Here is a 16,163-nt window from a genome sequence, read left to right as displayed (position 1 = left end):
AGATTGATGTACCCTAGAAAAGCCATGTTTTAATCCTAATACCATTTTGTAAAGGCAGCTGTTTCTTCTAATCCCTATTCAGTACTGTATTTTGGAAACTTTAATCAGATTATCTCCATGGAGATGTGACTCAATCAAGAGTGGTTGTTAAACTGGATTAGATGGAGACGTGTCTCCACCCATTCAGATGGATCTTGATTAGTTTACTGGAATCTATTAAAAGAGGAAACACTTTGGAGAATGTAGGAGATGATGAGAGAGCAGAACAACATAGCCACGAGAAGCAGAGAGTCCACCAGCCAGTGACCTTTGGAGATTGAAGAAAATGCTTCCCAGGGAGCTTCATGAAACAGGAAGCCAGAGAGAAAGCTAGCAGATGATGCCATGTTCACCATGTGCCTTCCAAGATAAAAGAGAAACCCTGACTGTGTTCACCATTGCCTTCTCACTTGAGAGAGAAACCCTGAACTTCATCGGCCTTCTTGAACCGAGGTATCTTTCCCTGGATGCCTTAGATTGAACATTTCTATAGACTTGTTTTAATTGGGACATTTTCTTGGCCTTAGAACTGTAAATTCTATTTTATTTTACAGTTCTATCATTAAATTCCCCTTTTTAACAGCCATTCTGTTTCTGGCATATTGCATTCCGGCAACTAGCAAACTAGAATACCATCTATTGTGTTGATTTCTTTTCATAGTGTACTCTAGTTTGCTAGCTGCCAGAATGCGATATTCCAGAAATGGAATGTCTTTTAAAAGAGGGAATTTATTAAGTTGCAAGATTACAGTTCTAAAGCTCTGAAGATGTCCCAATTAAAGCAAGGCTATAGAAATGTCCAATCTAAGGCATCCAGGGAAAGATACCTTGTTTCAAGAAGGCCAATGACATTCAGAGTTTCTCTCTCAACTGGAAAGACACGTGGCAAACATGAGGGTATCTGCTAGCTTTCTTTCCAGGTTTTTTATTTCATGAAGCTCCCCCAGGGCATTTTCCTTCTTCATCTTCAAGGGTCTCTGGCTACATGGGCTCTTATGATTCTCATGGCTTTGCTGTGACTCTCTCCAAAATGCTTCCTCTTTTAAAGGATTCCAGTAAACTAATCAAGACCCCCTTGGAATAGGTGGAGTCACATCTCCATCTAATCAAAAAGTTAATATGCGCAATTGGGCACATCACATCTCCATGGAGATAATCTGATCCAAAGATTCCGTCCCACATTATTGAACAGGGATTAAAAGAAACAGTTGTTCCCATAAGATTGGATCAGGGTTAAAGCATGGATTTTCCAGGGTACATAATCCTTTCAAATAGCACATAGTGTATACCCAAAGAAATTACAAACAGGAACTCAAACAGATACTTGTACACTGATGATCATAGCAGAATTAATCACAATAACCAAAAGGTGGAAACAGGGGCGGGCCGCGGTGGCTCAGCGGGCAAAGTGCTTGCCTGCTATGCCGGAGGACCTCGGTTCGATTCCCGGCCCCAGCCCATGTAACAAAAACGGAGAAACAGAATACAATAAAACAAGAAAATGTTTCCCTTTCTTCCTTCCTTCCTTCCTTCTATCCTTCCTTCCTTCTCTCTGTCTTTCCTTAAAAAAAAAAAAAAAAAAAAAAAAGGTGGAAACAACTTGTGTCCATCAATAGATGAGTGGATAAACAAATATGCTACATACACACAATAGATTTATGTATTAATTGGCCATAAGAAGGAATGAAACTCTGAGACATGCTGCAACTTGGATGAACTTGAAAACATTAGGCTGAGTGAAATAAGCAAGATGCATAAGGACGAATATGATTTCATGTTCGGTTTCATTTATATGGCATATTTAGAATAAGCAAATGCAGAGAGACAGAAAACAGATGAGAGGGTACCAAGGAATGAGGATGGGGCAAAGGGGTGAGTTTTTGCTTGGTGTTGGTAAATTTTGGAGTTTTTAAAAAAAAATTAATAAAAAGAAAAAGTATTGATAACTAGATGTTAGGGTATGTCTACATTGTGCACTAGACATCTCTTATTGCTAATTCTGACAGCTCCAGATAGGATATAGAAAGACAATGTTCTTTAAACAGGGTTCTGTGTACCCTGTGATTGGAAGGACTCCCTCAGGGGACACAGGCATGGACCATTATAAAGAAATCAATGGCAAAGTCCTGAATTTCCGTATGTCCCTGTCAAAAGTCCATCTGCCTAGGAAAGTGACCCAAGGAGATAGTGGCCCATTTTCCCCACCTTGCCTTCCCTCCCACATTAGGGGAAGAAAGATATACATCTCACCAATCTCAGTCTTACTTCAGGGACGTTGCCCTAGGGTGTAATCGTATCCCAACAAAGAGGCAATTCAAAATATTGGTGAAGGTATTGAGAACTGAGTGACTCTAATAACTGGGCATCAACTCTTTTTGCAAGGCAGATGGTTTCTAATTCTTTGTTTGCAACAAAATTGAAGAAGAACCTCATCAGGTTGATAGTAGATGGATCATAATTATTTCTGATGATGTATAGACTATGGGATACTTGATATGCAATTCAGAAGGAGTTCAGGCACTGAGTGACATTGCTGTACTAAAATTCTTTCCATTCACATCTACTTATTTGTGTGAACAGATTTCTAAGCTCATCTATAAAAATTGTTAAAAATTGGAATAAAATTGAAGCAGAACCTTTTCCAACCTAGCAATAGTTAGTATTAATCCATAGACTCATAAATTGGAAACAAAATAAAGCAAAAACACAACCAACTCATTGAGAGATACATTTCCAATAAAATTTACTTTTAATATTTAATAATTCTCAAAACTTCTGTATGTCTCTTTAAAAAAGAGTTATGTGCAAAGATGATCATCAAATACATTTTATGCATAAGATGTCACCATAGAATATAGTTTTAAAGGGTAAATAATATAAAATATAAGTCCAAGGAGAAAAAAAAAAGTAAAATGTTTGACAATTAAACCTGTGGCTAGTAACTCACTGGGGTTTTTAAATTCCACTGAATATACCTGAAAAAGTGGTGCAGTGGTCCTAAAAATGTCAACATTTATAATATCCTGGAGATGATAACCTTGCAATTAATTAAGCTTATGATTAAAATTCTAGATGTCAACAAGAAAAAGATGCAAGGGGTGCATATTATACAGAATCTTCTTGGGGGTTATGTGAGCAAAGGCATTTGAAGACACAAGTTGAGAGTAAAGGCTTTGAAATCAGGAGGCTTAGAGGCTGCTTCCTAGTTGTGTATCTTTGGGCAAGTTACTTTACCTCTCTCAGTTTGTTTCCTCCTTTGTGCGTGCTGTCTTTAAAATGGATTTTATAATGGCACACATCATGGGGAGGATTAAGCTGGATAATACACGTGAAAGAACTTGAAATATGATAGAACTCAATAAAGGTTACTTCCCTCCTTTCTACAATGGTGGAAAAGGTATTCATTCACTCATTCATTCATACATTCATTCAACAATTTTATTTATTTATTTTTGCATGGGCAGGCATCGGGAATCAAACCTGGGTCTCGAACTCTGCCTGCTGAGCCCCTGTGGCCCACCCTCAACAATTATTTTTAACACCCATGTGTCAGTCACTATTCTAGGACTTAAGGAGATAGATAAGAGTGGATGCTCAGAGTCAGATTCCCTGGTTTTGAATCTTTTCTTTACCAACTGTATAATCATTGACAAATCTTTTAATGTGTCTCAGATTTGTGACCTATGAAACAGGGATAATAGGACTTGGAAGGGTTGTTTTATTGAATCGTAAAGAAGTTAGTACTGTGCCCAGCACACAGCAAGCACATAGCAAATGTTAGCTATTAATGTTATTTTTCACGGAAGTTATAATCTGGTGTGGGGCAAAGGGGATGAGGATATTTGTCTGTAATTTACAGGTAAAGAAACTGAAGTTCAGAAAGGTTAAGTAAACTGCCTAAGTCAAATAGATAATAGGGGTGGTGAAGGCAAGACTTCGTCCTCTGTCCTAACTGACTTCACAGCGTGTGTATACTACTATTTATACACAAAACCAGGCAGATTTTTTGATGGCGTTTCTTATCTAGAAAATTCTCCACTACAAAATTATATTGATGGGAGAAGGGGTTTTAAACAGTTTTCTACTAAGGACTTAGAAAAACCCAAGAACCCAATTAGAAGCCCCAGAGCTCTTCAGTTTCCCAGATCTGTCCACTGCAAAGTCTGCTTTATGTCCCTTTGGGTAAAATAGCATATTTCTCAAACCATCAACAAGTCAGCCGGAAGGAACTCAGAAAACACACAATGCATGAAGACGATAATAATTTTAAACTCAACAAATCATTAACTTTTATTTCTTATGTTCTAAATATTTTTTATTTAAATATTTTTTAATATAAGTCCCAGGGACTCTCCTAAGTGATAATGATATCAGGCCAAATGCCAGCAGTGGAAATCCTGAAAAGGAAGCGATTAGCTCATCTGTAGAGTCAGGCAGGAATTCAAAGGAAGCAACATTTAAGCTGGATATAGAGGGATAAGTAGATGTTTTTCAGGCAGAGAAAGAGAAGAAGAGTCTTCTGGAGACTGAACAAAAGATCTGGAAGTCTGAGAAGGAAGAGGATTTGTCAAAAGGGGCTGGAACCCAATGTGCAGGTAGGAATTATGTGAAGGTGAGAGGGCGGGACTCCACGAGAGCAGCGATTTTCCTTATTCATGCCAATGCCTAAAATGGTCCCCAGCCCATAGCTGATTCATGGTAATTAATTGTTGGCTAATTAAATAGTAAAATCCTGTATCTACAGTCAGTTTCTTTATCTACAGAATCCACAGATTTTGACTGTACTGGTTTGAGATGGGGGCTCGGCATTAGTTTAGAAGCTCCCCGGGTGATTCTAAATACATTTCCAGGGTTGAGCACCATTGGACTAAATGAATGACCTGAGTGAACCACTGCAGATGAGAAAATTTATATTAGCATTTTTCTGGGGAGTCAAAAGCCTTACTTCTGAAAACCCAAAATCAAAGAAAAGTACGGTGATACTTTTTTGTACTATAGAAGGGGAGAAACTGCCAAAGATTTGTTTAGAAATAAGCTTGGCAGGGGTGTACAGGTAGTTTAGTGGTAGAATTCTCCCCTGCCATGCAGGAGACCTGGGTTCGATTTCCAGCCCATGCACTTAAAAGAAAAGAAAAGAAAAATTCGACAGATGGTGCCATGATAACAAGATATTCACATGGAAAAAGAATGAAATGTGACCCCCACTGCACAGCATACAAAAACAAACTTGGCAGATATACTGAAATATTAATGGTGGAAGCTAGGTGGTGGGTACACATGTTTTTTTTTTTAAATTCAGTTGTATTTTGAAGATTTTTCTTAGTAAAATGTTGGTAAAAAATGAGCCTGCAGTAGGGATAAGACATGCTAGTTAAGTCTCATTAAGAAGCTGATAGGAATATGAGTGCTGTTTTGTTCCCGCATCCTGTGAGGAAGCAGAGAGGGGTAGGGGAGGCCTTACAAGTGGAGAGGTAAATGGTGCTGTGGGTGGTGTGCTAGTGTGTTTGGCTTGTCGCATAAAAAACAAATCTGGACTTAGTAAGTGTGCCGGTTTGAAAGGATCATGCACCCTCGAAAAACTGTGTTTTAATCTTGGTCCATCCTGTGGAGGCAGCTGTTTCTTTCAATCCCTATCGAGTATTGTAGGTTGGAAACCTGATTAGATTATCTCCACAGAGGTGTCACATGCCCAATTGTGGGTATTAAACCTTTGATTAGAGGGAGATGGGACTCCACCTATTTGATTAGTTTACTGGAATCCTTTAAAAGAGCAAGCAGTTTGGAAAGACCAAGGGAGCCATGAGAACCACGAGAGCCCATCCAGCCAGAGCCCTTTGGAGATGAAGGAAAACACCCCTGGGGGAACCTCATGAAACAAGAAGCCTGGAGAGAAAGCTAGCAGACATCGCCGTGTCCGCTATGTGCCTTTCCAACTGAGAGAGAAACCCTCAACTTCATCGGCCTTCTTAAACCAAGTATCTTTCCCTGGATGCCTTAGACTGGACATTTCTATATTCTCGCTTTAATAGGGACTTTTTGATGGCTTTAGAACTGCAAACTTGCAACTTAATAAATTCTGCTTTTTAAAAGCCATTCTGTTTCTGCTATATTGAATTCCAGCAGCTTGCAAACTAGAACAGTAAGTAGACACCTTATTAGAAGGATTATTGAAAATGGGGGAAAGAACTATTGCAATACGGAGAAGGGACTACTGCAACAGGGAAAGCTCTGACCATAAGGTCAGAGTTAGGCACAAAAAAGGTTTTATTCTTTTATAGAGAAGAAAGAACTGGGTGTAGGGATATGGGATGAAAGGTTGGCATGAACGGATAGTAGACCTGAGACTATTTTATGCTGAAGAGTGTGTTTTCTGGGAGATGCCCCTAAAGCTCACAGGTCTATAGGAAGAACAGAAGTTTAACAAGCATTTGGCTAACAAGCATTTTGTTCCAAATGACCAGTGGGGACAAGCACTTCTGCTAATCATTTATGAGGCAAAGAATGGAAATATGGAGCGTCTATGTTCAATCTTGTCATAGATAAAAAAGGGGAGCATCCGTGAGTCTTATCTAAATTGTAAAGGGAAGAGTGATTTTTTGCATTACACCATTTTCTAGAATTCAAAGGGGCAGGGGTGATTTCTTTTTTTTTTTAGAAGATAGAGCTTCAATTCTGTTAGAAAGAAAGCCATACCTGAAAGACAATAAATGCTCACCTGATTGCAGAGAAGAAAAGAATTATTCATGATCTTGCAAGAACGGGTGCCCACCTGAAAAAAATGATGGCTGGCATGCCAAGCAACCTGAAGCAGTAGTATTTATTCCCTAAACCTAGCATGCATGTCCCTCCCCCCCCCCTTTTTTTTATTAATTAAAGAAAAAAAAAGAAATTAACCCAACATTTAGAAATCATTTCATTCTACATATGCAATCAGTAATTCTTAACATCATCACATAGATGCATGATCTTCATTTCTTAGTACATTTGCATCGATTTAGGAAAAGAACTAGCAAAACAACAGAAAAAGATATAGAATGTTAATACAGAGAAAAAAATAAAAATAATAATAATAGTAAAAAAAAGAAAAGGAAAAAGAAAAAAAAGACAAACAAACAAACAGACAAAAAAAAACAAACAAAAAACTTATAGCTCAGATGCAGCTTCATTCAGTGTTTTAACATGATTACTTTACAATTAGGTATTATTGTGCTGTCCATTTTTGAGTTTTTGGATCTAGTCCTGTTGCACAGTCTGTATCCTTTCAGCTCCAATTACCCATTATCTCAGGAGTGATTTCTTAACCTTCGCTTTTCTCCAGGATCACAAAGCTCAGGTAAAAATTTAACAGTCAGGTTGCAGCAGAAGCAGGGTAGCTTAAAGAGCTGCGAATTTGGATTAAACTAATTATAAGTGACTTTGATATAATGTTATCATGTCTCTGCACCTTAGTTTCCTCAGCTGTAGAATGGAAGTTATATCAACAGCTATTTTAGGTACCAAATTGGAGAGCTGAAGTGATGATCAAATGGTATAAATCCAATGGTTTCCAAAGCCAAATACAAAGACGTCTAAGAGGTATAATAGCACAGATAATTTTAAAGGACACGGCTTCTGAATCTCAATTTTTATATATATTCTGCTGGAAGGGATTCATCTGAGAATATGCCAGGCATTGAAGTATTATGCCAAGTTTTTTTCACAACTTCCCTTCCATTTGATAAAATAAAAAGGTACGCTCTCTTCCCACCTTATTATGATACATTGCTTTGGGTATAAAAGCCTCCAGAACTCCAGAGACCACTCAAAATATTGGAGTAGGTGAAGCCTTTGCTAATTCCGGTGGCTGAACCCAAGTTAGGATTTTGTGTTTTTCATGACTAATATGCTCTGTGAAGGATGGAGTATGGCATCTGAAATAGGCTTTTTGACCCCTGTTGGGATGTTCTGAATTTAGTTACAATACAGGATTGGGTAGGTGATGATTAATTTTTATTTAACAGCTTCAGACTTTCCATCTCGTATTAATATCTGTCTCGTAAAATATCTGTCCCTCCTGAAGGAAAGGCCTGTGATGGCAAAGAAAAAAGGATATGGGTAAAAAATATCGAAGAGAGTGACGTCTTAAATCATTTAAGAAAAAATTCTTAGCAAGTTTCTTCTTTCTCTGTCTATAGTTTTCCCTTGGTTTGAATTCAGAAGAGAGATGACTGTCATGGGGTTGTGTTTTAACACGTATCTTAACATGAACAACATGAGTTCTTTAAAAAGAGATCTGAATAGAAAAATGTAATGAGCTCTTTTCTGACAAAAAAGTCTGATTTGTTTGGTTTGTTTGAAAGTGAAGACTGACTTTCTAGTTAAGAGTTAGGTGGGCATTTTCTATAAATCAAATGAGTTAATAATACAGTGCTGACATTTTTGAACCAACTATATTTAATCACATAATTAGAAACAAGTACTTTGTCAAAATTCATATTACCCAAATGTTTTAACATAATAATATTTCAGTTTCCCAAACCTCTGAGTATACCAGGTTGATCAAAATGCCTCAAGGTGGAAAAGTAACATATAATTTAATAGTCATTTAATAATTCTTGAAAAACCTTTGATCAACTTCCCCAAAACTGAGAAAATGAATGACTCTCATTACTGGGCAACAGATCCTTCTGCAAGTGAGGTCTTTTCTAATTCTTTCTTAAAACAGAATAGAAGGAATAATCAAGTTTCAGCTAAACAGATTATTAAAAACTGCATTTTCATGATAAATTACTTCGTGATTTTTGAAATGTATCTTGGAAGGAGTTCAGAGAATTATGTGACATTGTCATAATAAAATTCCTTTTATTCCCATCCTCTGATTTATATGAACAAGATTTCTCAACATTTAATAGCTATAAAAATGGAAAATAGATTGGAATGATGTTGAGCACTATCAATGCAGCAATAATATTCATATAAAATTTAAAAATTATATCTCAGATAAATGAATTTCCAATAAAATAATGTTACACAAAATTTGTAATGGGTTTGGTTGTTTTGATCATTATTGTACTACAAATAATTATAACAATTCTGAGGAACTGATCTCCTTAAAAAGACATTAAGGGCACAGAAAACTAACAATTAATTTCCATTTATGTACATGTGTTTGTTGCTGAAAAGTATAGTATGGTGATTAATAAAAGATTTCCAAGATGAAGAATGCATTATACCAAATTAAAAATGAGGGAGCTCCGGGAAGATGGCCTAATAGAGTAGATTTTGTTCAGCCCTGCTCCAAGGAACAGTTAGAGAAGGGATGGAAGGGCGACTGAGACGGTGATTCAAGGGTGCAACTGACCTGGGAGAGCCTTCTGCACCACATAGGGTGGTCCTGGTTGCAACAGCTGAGGAACTGAGAAGAAGAAAACTGGAGCCTAATGCGGAAGCACGGAACCCACAAGAGTGGACAGATGGGGAGACAGGGCTAGGAAATAAGACAAGTCGTGTTCCCTGAATGTGCTACCCTCACCAATGCAGCCCCATCACCCGCGACTCACCCCACATCCCACGCACAAGAACCCCGTTACCCACTCCCATTCCACATGCTCCAGGCGTCCCCACCCCACCAGCTCCCAGTGCACGTGCCTGCCCCCCACCCCCACCCCAAGTGCAGCCCAACCCACCTCTCCTGCACCCTCTCGAGCACTGCCTCCCCCTCCTTGCTCCCTGCAGGCTGTTGCCAGCTCATAGAGGCTGAAGGCGCTAACCTCCATAACCAGGCTACACCCACCACTCAGCCACAGTGTCGCACAGCCTCACCCCGCTGCCTTTGGGCTTTGTGCATCAGTTTATGGCACTCCTAGACCTGCGCATGCGCTCGGCCCCCAGTCATGCCCCTCAGCTCTGGGAACATCAGTTTATGGCACTCCTAGACCCACGCATGTGCACGGCTCTTAGTCACACTTCCCGGCTCTAAGAAAGTGCTTACCTACGCAGCTGGGACACATCTGCCTCCAGCCCATGCAGGTATAATACCTACCTCCTGCCATAGCTCTGCACATGCTCACAAAGGGCCCCACGCCCTAAGACCAGCACACACCAGGGTTACACCCCTTAGACCTGTGCAACCCTGCACAGCTACATCCTCCCTGGCTGCCGGGCACCCACGTTCATGGGCACCAGCTTAGCATCCCCAATGTGCAACGCATCACTGCACTGTTGTGCCCTGCCCTGTGCCCTGCACCCTGCTACACATCCACTCCGCAAATACAAGGTTTTAGACTACTGAAGGAAATCAACTCCTAAAGTAAATCAATCAAGATCTTTACAAGCGATGGAAACCAACAGAAGATCATTAAGCATATTACAATGCAGACAGATATAGCCCAGCCTAATGACCAAATTAAAACACCAGAGAAGACACAGACATTGGAACAACTAATCAGAGAGGTTCATACAACTCTACTTCACAAAATAAGTAGGATAGCAATTGACATAAGGAGATCAAGAAGATAGTAGAAGAGCATTAAGAGGAATTTGAAAGAACAAATAGAAAAATAGCAGATATCACAGAGATTAAAGACTCTGTTGACCAAACAAAAAACATACAGAGGCACACTACAGCAGATTTGAAGAGGCAGAAGAAAGAATAAGCGATCTAGAGGGCAAGATAACTGATTTCAAACACTCAAAACAGCAAACGGCAAAAAGATGGAAAAATTTGAATTGAATCTCAGTGAATTGATAGACAAAACAAAGCATGCAAATATAAGAATCATTTGTGTCCCAGAAGGAGAATAGAGGAGTAAAGGGCTAGTAAGAGTAGTTGAGGATATAATTGGGGGAAAACTTCCCAACCCTTATAAAGGACATAAATAGAGAAGGCAAAGAAGCCCAACGAATGCCAAACAGGATAAAGCCAAATAGGCCTTCCCCAAGACACATACTAAACAGTCTGTCAAATGTTGAAGAGAAGCAGAAAATCCTGAAAGCGGCAAGAGAAAAACAATCTACTACATGCAGGGGAAACCACGTAAGACTGAGTTCAGACTCCTCAACTGGCACCATGGAGGTGAGAAAGCAGTGGTATGATATATCTAAGATCCTGAAAAAAAAAAAAAAGACTTCCAGCCAAGAATTCTGTACCCAGCCAAATTGTCCTTCAAAACTGAGGGAGAGATTAAAATTTTCACAGACAAACAATCCCGACAGAATTTGTCAACAAGAGACTGGCTATACAAGAAATATTTGGGAAGGAAAAAAAAACAGACAGGAGAGGGAGGTCTGGAGGAGGGCACAGAATTGAAGAGTACCAGTAAGGGTAACTTAAAGGATAAAAAGAGAAAGAGGGGAAAGAATATATATACATATCTGACAAATAAAATTTAAAAAGATGGTGGATTCAAGAAACACATTTTCAGTAATAACTTTGGATGTTAATGGACTAAACTTACTAATTAAAAGATACAGATTGGCAAAATGGATTAAGAAATATAATCCAGCTATATTACAAGAGACTCATCTTAGACACAAGGATACAAATAGATTGAAAGTGAAAGGATGGAAAAAGACTTTTCATGCAAGTTGTAACCAGAAGAAGGCAGGAGTAGCTATACTAATAGCGGACAAAATAGACTTTAAATGTAAAGACATCATAAGAGACAAAGAGGGACACTATATATTAATTAAAGGGACAATTCACCAAGAAGAAATAACAATCATGAGGGTTTATGCTGCCAATCAAGGAGCTCCAGAAATATGAGACAGACATTGGCAAAATTGAAGGGAGCAATAGATGTTTCAACCATAATAGTAGGAGACTTTAACATGCCACTCTACCAGACAGAAGACCAACAAGGAAATAGAGAAGTTAAATAACTTGATAAATGAATTAGACCCAACAGACATATATAGGTCATTGTACCCCAAAGCACAAGGTTATACTTCTTTCTCTAGTGCTCATGGAACATTCTCCAGGATAGGTTATCTGCTGGAGCATAAAACAGGTCTTTATAAATTTAAAAACATTGAAATTATTCAAAGTACTTTCTCTGATCACAATGGAATGAAGCTGGAAGTCAATAACCACCAAAAAATGCAAACACTCACAAATATATGGAGATTAAATAACACAATCTTAAACAACCAGTGGGTCAAAAAAGAAATTGCTAGAGAAATCAGTAGCTATCTGGAGATGAATGGAAATGAGAATACAACTTATCAGAACTTATGGGATTTGGCAAAGGCTGTGCTGAGAGGGAAATTTATTGACCTAAATGCCTATAGTAAAAAATAAGAAAGAGCAAAAATCAAGGACCTACCTGCTCATCTGGAGGAACTTGAGAAAGAACAGCAAACTAACCCCAAATCAAATGGAAGGAGAGAAATAACAAATACTAAAGCAGAGATAAATGAATAGGAGAATGAAAGAATAATAGAAAGAATCAATAAAACCAAAAGTTGGTTCTTTGAGAAAATCAATGAAATTGATGGGCCACTAGCAAGACAGACAAAGAAAAAAAGAGAGAGGATGCAAATAAACAAAATCAGAAATGAGAAGGGGTGCATTACCACAGACCCTGAAGAAAGAAATCATAAGAAATAAAAGGCATCCAAATTGGAAAGGAAGAAGTAAAACTTTCATTATTTACAGATGACATGATGCTATTCTTGGAAGTTCCTGAGAAATGTACAGCAAAGTTACCTGAGCTCATAAACAAATACAGGAAGGTGGCGGGATATAAAATTAATGTGTAAAAATCAGTAATGTTTCTATACACAGGCAGTGGCCTAACTGAAGAGTCAGTTAAGGAAAAAATTCCATTCAAAATAGCAACTAAAAGAATCAAATACTTAGGAATAAAATTAACTATGGACGTAAAGGACTTGTACACAGAAAACTACATAACGTTGCTAAAAGAAATCAAAGATCTAAATAGGTGGAAAAACATTCCCTGCTCATGGATAGGAAGGTTAAATATAGTTAAGATGTCAATTCTACCCAAATTGATCTACAGATTCAACACAGTACCAATCAAAATTCCAACAACCTACTTTGAAGACTTGGAAAAGCTAGTTACCAAATTCATCTGGAAGGGAAAAAGACTCCAAATAGCTAAAAGCATCCTAAAAAAGAAGAATGAAGTGGGAGGATTAACACTCCCTGACTTTAAAACCTATCATAAAGCCACAGTGGTCGAAACAGCATGGTCTGGCACAAAGATAGAAGCATTGATCAATGGTATTGAATTGAGAGTGCAGAAATAGACCACCAAATCTATGGTCAACTGATTTTTGACAAGACCCCCAAATCCTCTGAACTGGGACAAAATAGTCTTTTCAATAAATGGGCATGGAAGAACTGGATATCAATAACCAAAAGAATGAAAGAGGACCCCTATCCTACACCCTACACAAAAATTAACTCAAAGTGGATCAAACACCTAAATATAAGAACTAGCACCAGAAAGCTTCTAGAAGAAAATGTAGGGGAACATCTTCAAGACCTAGTCATAGGAGGTAGCTTCTTAAGCTTTACACCCAAAACATAAGCAACAAAAGAAAAAAAAAATAGATAAATGGGAACTCCTCAAACTCAAGTGCTTCTGCACCTCAAAAGACTTTGTCAAAAGGTGAAGAGGTAGTCAACTTAATGGGAGAAAATATTTGGGAATCATATATCAGACAAAGGTTTGATATCCTGTATATATAAAGAAATCATGCAATTCGACAACAAAAGGACAAGCCACCCAATATAAAATGGGCTAAAGATATGAATAGGTATTTTTCTGAAGAGCAAATATAGATGGCTCAAAAGCACATGAAGAGATGTTCATTTTCATTGGCTAAAAGGGAAATACAGATCAAGACTCTAATGAGATACCACCTCACACCTATAAGAATGGCTGCTATTAAACAAACAGGAAACTATAAATGGTGAAGAGGATGTGGAGAAATTGGGACACTTATACACTGCTGGTGGGAATGTATAATGGTGCAGCTACTGTGGAAACTGTTTGGGAGTTCCTTAGGAAACTAAATATCAAGTTGCCCCATGATCCAGTAATAGCGCTACTTGGTATATACCCAGAAGAGCTGAAAGCAATGACACAAACAGACATTTGTACACCGATGTTCACAGTAGTATTATTCACAATCACCAAAAGATGGAAGCATACCAAATGCCCATCAACAGATGAGTGGATTAACAAAATGTGGTATATATATATATAATGGAATATTATGCTTCAGTAAAATGAAATGACGTCCTGAAGCACATGACAAGATGGATGAGACTTGTGGACATAATGCTGAGTTAAATAAGCCAGACACAAAATTAAGGGGTAGTAGGATGGAAAGGTCAGTTAAGGGTGAAAAAGGACTGATGTAAATTTTTGATTGTCATAGAAGGCTCGTTCATGCAATTTCAAGAGGATGACAGTAGCTATTAATTTGCTATGATATTTAGATTCCATTAATTACATTTTAAAGAGTGATGTGTTATCTTAAAATGTCAGTATTTACAGTATGGCTGGAAATTACCCCCTTGCAATTTTTTTTTCATTTATGATATAAAAATTTTAACTATTGATGTTAAAATTACATGTTTCAAAGTTATTTTAGGAGATACTGGAGCACAAGTTCACAGGCAACTGGTCTATATATGTGTAAAGAATTCCTCCATCCCCTCACCTGTTTCTTCTCCTCCACTGTTTCCTGGCTCAGTGAAGGGTGTCATTTTCCCTCCGTCATAAAAGCTGGAAACCTGAGTGCCATCCTTGTTTCTTTCTCTTCTCCTATAACTAAACAATTAATGCTGTTTCTTAGATAATTCTTATATTTATCTTATATCTCCATTGCTATTTAATTCAAGGCCTTACAATCTCTCCTAGCATGTTGCTAACACCTTCTTAAATGTTTTTCTGACATCAGACTCAACCCCTTCCACTGAAGGGTCCACAAGGAAGAAATATTTATCTTTCTAAAGTTCAAAATCAATCACGTCACACTTGTACTTGAATTTTAACTCAATGACTCTCCTTTTCTTTAATAAAAAATCTAAATGTTTAGGACTGTATACACACCTTTCTTTCATCTGGCTCCCATCTCTTCAACCTTTTCTATCCTTACTTCTTTGCACTCTATCCTTGAGTAATTCTGAGCATTTATCTTCTCTATACCCCACTTCTCTCATTTTTGATGCTTTTCCCTTTGCCTGGCATGCGCTTTGTGCTTTTGTCCTTTTATTGGATTCATTCTCTAAGTCTAATACCAAGAATTATTAGTTTCTCTGGGAAGCCTTTCTTGATATCCTCAGGCAGACCTAAATCCCTCCCCCTATTTTCTTTTGTTCTTTCTTTTTTTGTTGTTTTATTCACACACCATAAAATTCATCCAATGGGTATCCAATGAGTATACAATGGCTCTTGGTATAATCACAAGAATTGTGCATTCATCAGTACAATCAATTTGAGAACATGCTCATTACTCTAAAAAGAAAACACCTTCATTGTATTTGATCATATTGCATGAACATAGTAATTTAAGCTGCAGAACGGCAGCTTGTATTTACTGTGTATCACAAATACCTAGAACAGTCATAGTGGTCACTCAATAGATACCTGTTGAATGAATAGTAATGATAACTAATGTTTATTCAATGTTTCCTATGTGCTTCACAGATCATTTAATTTAAAAAATAATCTTATGAAGGAGGCAATAATATTATTTCCCTTTTAGAGATGAGAACACTAAGGTTTAAGCAATGAGTTCAGCTCATTCAGCTAGAAAATGGTGGATCCTGGGTTAAGTTCCCAATAAAGTGAGAGCTGTTCTCTTAAATGAACACTCAGCTGTTCTACAGTTTTTTGGGTTTGCTTTGTTTTATTTCCAATTGTCTCCTCCATTAAACATAGTAAAGGCAGAGACCCTGATCATCTGTATCCTCAACAACTTGCCCAGCGTCTGAAACATGCTAAGAACTCAGTAATATTTGTTGAATGAATGAAGTGTAAAGGGGTTTATTGATAGTTGCCTTTATTGGGGAAGAAAGGAAGACAGGGTTTGCTGGAGCCCAAGTGGAGAAAATCCGTCAATAACCCGAGATGTTCTCTCTTTAAGAAAATAGAACATTTGAGGATGTT

Source organism: Tamandua tetradactyla, chromosome 11, assembly GCF_023851605.1.
Source record: "Tamandua tetradactyla isolate mTamTet1 chromosome 11, mTamTet1.pri, whole genome shotgun sequence".
NCBI lineage: Eukaryota > Metazoa > Chordata > Mammalia > Pilosa > Myrmecophagidae > Tamandua > Tamandua tetradactyla.
This window is presented reverse-complemented; position numbering follows the sequence as displayed.